This window comes from Durio zibethinus, chromosome 19 (genome assembly GCF_047325235.1).
Source record: "Durio zibethinus cultivar Kanyao isolate XHJ-2024 chromosome 19, ASM4732523v1, whole genome shotgun sequence".
NCBI classification, from domain to species: domain Eukaryota; kingdom Viridiplantae; phylum Streptophyta; class Magnoliopsida; order Malvales; family Malvaceae; genus Durio; species Durio zibethinus.
Genome location: NC_143180.1, coordinates 18,937,016 through 18,941,128, shown reverse-complemented (window position 1 = coordinate 18,941,128; position 4,113 = coordinate 18,937,016).

Below are 4,113 nucleotides of genomic sequence, written 5' to 3'. Positions count from 1 at the left end.
TATCTCACTAAGAACATAGCAAAATTCATACAATTAAGCACTGAAAATAACTCTATTTTATGGAGTTATCAAGTGGTGATATATGAGCTTTCATTAGCATTTTCTCGATAGAGATATCCAAGAACCCTTCGGTGGTGATAGACAAATACATCTTCATTTGCTAGGCAATGATATCCAAGTATTCACGTTTAAACATCATTAAAATTTTCTCGGTGAAAACTTTCATTTAAGCTTTCTCAATGCTGATATTCGAGCCTTTTCATTAAATTTTTAGTGATATCCGAAATCATTTTACATTCTCTACCATGATGGCATCTAAAGATATTTGCTTTTTCTCAGTGATAGTATATGAGTTTTCTTTTTGAAAATGATATACTAAGCCTTTTCAAAGTCATTCGATGGCGATAACCGAGTATCCATGTCTAAATATGTTTAAAATTTCTCAGTGGTAACTTCTAAGTATTCTTGTTGGAATTTCATTAAATTTTTAGATGGAAGCTTTTGTAAAATTTTCTTGATAGTGATATCTGAGTCCTCTTTAGTGGTGATATTCGAAGTTATATACATTCACTCGGTGGTGATATCTGAGTATTAAAGTCTAAATTTTATTTTTTGGTGAAAACTTTTTTAAAATCTCTCGGTGGTGATATTTGAGTACTCTTCAGTGGTGATTCCGAAGTCATTTGCAATGACTTGATGGTGATATTTGAGTACTCCTCAGTGGTGATATTTAAAGTCATCAAATTTACTTGGTGGTGGAATTCAAGTATCCAAGTCTAAAATTGCATTTCTTTTCAATGGTGATATTCGAATTTTCTTCAGTGGCGATATCTAAAGTTATTTGCATTTACTTAGTGGTGATATTTGAATATCTAAGTCTAAATTTGCATCTTTCTTAATAGTGATATTTGAGTTTTTTTAGAGGTAATATCCAAAGACATTTGCATCCTCTCTTAGTGGTGATATCTGAAGTCATCTTAATCTTCAATAGTGGTATCCAAGTTTCTATGTAGATTTATTTTTAAAAGTTGTGAAACTTTTAATGAAAAGATTTTTTCAAAAACACCAAAAATAAAATAAAAACAAAACAAAACAAAATAAAATAAAAATTAAAAAAAAAAACAACAATAAAAAAACTTCAAGCCATAGTCCCGAACAAAATTGATGTATTTATCTTTGCATTATTTTTTATTCTCAGAAATATGCAAAAAAAGACAATTATAGATATTTAATTTTATTCGAGTAAATTCTAACCAGTTGTGAGGTCCTTAAGATCCAACCCAATTTGAATCCAATGTTGATAAAATTTTGAAATTGAATTCAAGCTTAATTTGCCAAAATGCCACGTAGTCAAACTTGGTTAAACAATGTCAAACCTAGTCAAAATCAATTAAACTTGGTCGAACTAAGGTTAACCCTTAGAATTCATAAACTAATGGGATTATGAAGGCTTAGGATTAATATTCTTGTGATTTTGATGCATTAAAAAACTTGACAATATCTCGAAAAAATGTAAAATTATCAAAATCGCCTTTGGGGATATTTTTGTAATTTTGATCTTTTTGAGGTCGAATTTTCATGAAAGACTCCATATCATATTTTTATATTATTTTCATTATTTTTGATGCATTAAATACCTAGATTGTATCTTGAAAGGTAAAAAATTACCAAAATACCTATTAGAATTTTTTTTCATAATTTGACCTTTTCAAGGTTGAATTTTTGTGAAAAACTCTAAATCATATTTTCATATTATTTTATGATTTATGGTACATTAAAAACCCTGATTGTATCTTGAAAGGTGTCAAATTACCAAAATAACTTTTAGAGATGTTTTTATAATTTGATCTTCTCGAGGTTGATTTTTTACAAAAACTTTCAGATCATGTTTTTATATTATTTCATGATTTTTGATGCATTGAAAATCATGATAGCAGCTTGTCAGGTGTGAAACTACCAAAATACCTTTTTAAAGTTATTTTCATAATTTGACCTTCCCAAAATTGGTTTTTCACAAAAACTTCTAGATCTTGTTTTCCTATTGTTTTATGATTTTTGTTGCATTAAAATCACAAAAACAATGATGGGATCATAGGTTTAAAAAAAAAATCATGCAAAAGGCCTAAAAATACTAATAGGGGTAAATTTGTCATTTTACATACCATAAGGGATTGCCACACATATTGTCAAGAGAATATCTGAAAATAATGAGGATCATTAGATTTTAAAAGACACTAATCTAATGGTCTAAATTGTGAGCTTACCTACCAAATTTAATAAAAAAAGACAAATGACTTTGTATCATTGGATAGGATTTAATCTAAGGGCCATTAGAAGGCTTCTTTTTTCTAGTTTTAAGTAGCAAAAAGGCAATAATGGTTGGGGGGAAGAAAGAAAAAAAAATAAAGAGGAAATGCAAAACAAATGGGGGGAAAGGGGAGAAAAAGAGATGGAAGGAAATAAGTTAGGAAAAACTAAGGTATCCTTTGTTCATCTTTATTTCTTTTGATTGCCTTTGTACATGAAACTTCAAGAAATATGGATTTCCTTCTTTTCTTTACCTAGTTTCACGTCAAAAATGGGTTCTTGGTTTCAAATGTAAAAATTTTCCATGAATGAAAAGAAAAGGTTCTAAAGTTCAAAAAAATTGTTTCCTAGTTTACATGGCTATCCATAGGAGCTTTATCTTGAATCTTCTTTTCATTTTTTTTTTTGTTTTAGAATAAAATTTCATGAATGATTCAATTCTGGTAAAAAAGCTTCATTTTTGTGCTATTTTCCTTGCTTAAAACCTAGTTTTTATGAATTTTTTTGGTTCTATCCACATTGGTTGTTTTGAAAACTTAAAGCTTGGACCTTTTAGTGCTAAAAAAATGGGTTTTTAATTTTGTCTTCTTGCTGGCTATTTAAGGATGTTTTGGGTCAAGTTTTAAGCTCTTAATTTTAGTTTTATGCTAAAGATTGAAGTTTTTATAATAAAATGTAAGAGCTTTTCAAAGCATGGCAAACAAAGAAGTCTTTTATAGCTTTTATAGGAGTTTCGATTCTAGCATTGGGGGAGCTGTTTCTTTGAAATTCAAGGCTGTTATCTATCTTTAATGGGTGTTTAATGAAGAAAAAAAAACCTTTCATTGTAAAATTCAAATGGCTTTAGAAATAAAAGGATGGGAGTGTTTAAAAGGCAACAAAGTGTTGAAAGCCATAAAATGTGATTTTCGATTGTCTTGAAATAAATGAAACCCTTCCCTTTGACTTTTCATTCATCACTTTCTTACTTTGCATGTTGTGGTGCTCATTTTTGTTGTAATGTCAAGTCTCCTATGTTAGTTTGTTGAGGTTATTTATTTCACATTCATTATTATTGTTGTTGTTGTTGTTGTTATTGTTGTTGTAATTATTATTATCATTATCATCATCATCATCATTATTATTATCATTATCATGATTATCATCATCATCATCATCATAGTGCTCATTATATGGTCATTATTGTTTATATGTGGCTTTTGCTTGTTTAATAACTTGTTACATGCATAGGCGTTCTAACTTATCATTTATATGTTATCTTTAATTACATTAATGCATTTATATTTGGTATTTACATTTTTAATTGTCTCTTCAAAAGATCAATAAAAATTTGATTCTTAGAAAAGTCATGAAAAGTGAGCTTACTTTGAAAGTTTACCTAAATATTGAGAATTTTTAGAGAGATTCATAAAAAATATGGAGAAACCCAAACTTTGAAACCTTAAATCCTGAAACCTTAAACCTTGAAACCTAAGCCCTAAAACCCTAAATTACCCAAACCTAAACCTAGCCCTCAATCCTAAATCTACCCAAACATCGAAAATCATTCCAAAATTCAAGGAATTTGCACAAAAATATCATATGAAATAATTTGTTGTTGAATGCCACCTAGAGAATGATGTACTTAAGAAATTTTATTATCATTCGATTTTTCATGGGATTCATTAACAAAAAATAATAACATCAAACAAAGAAAAATAAAAATAGGATCTTATATATAAATAATTACACCTAAACTTTACCTAGAGGTTGAGGTGTCAAAATGGTCTCTTTATATTTAAGGACCCAATTTTAAAATCATATCTC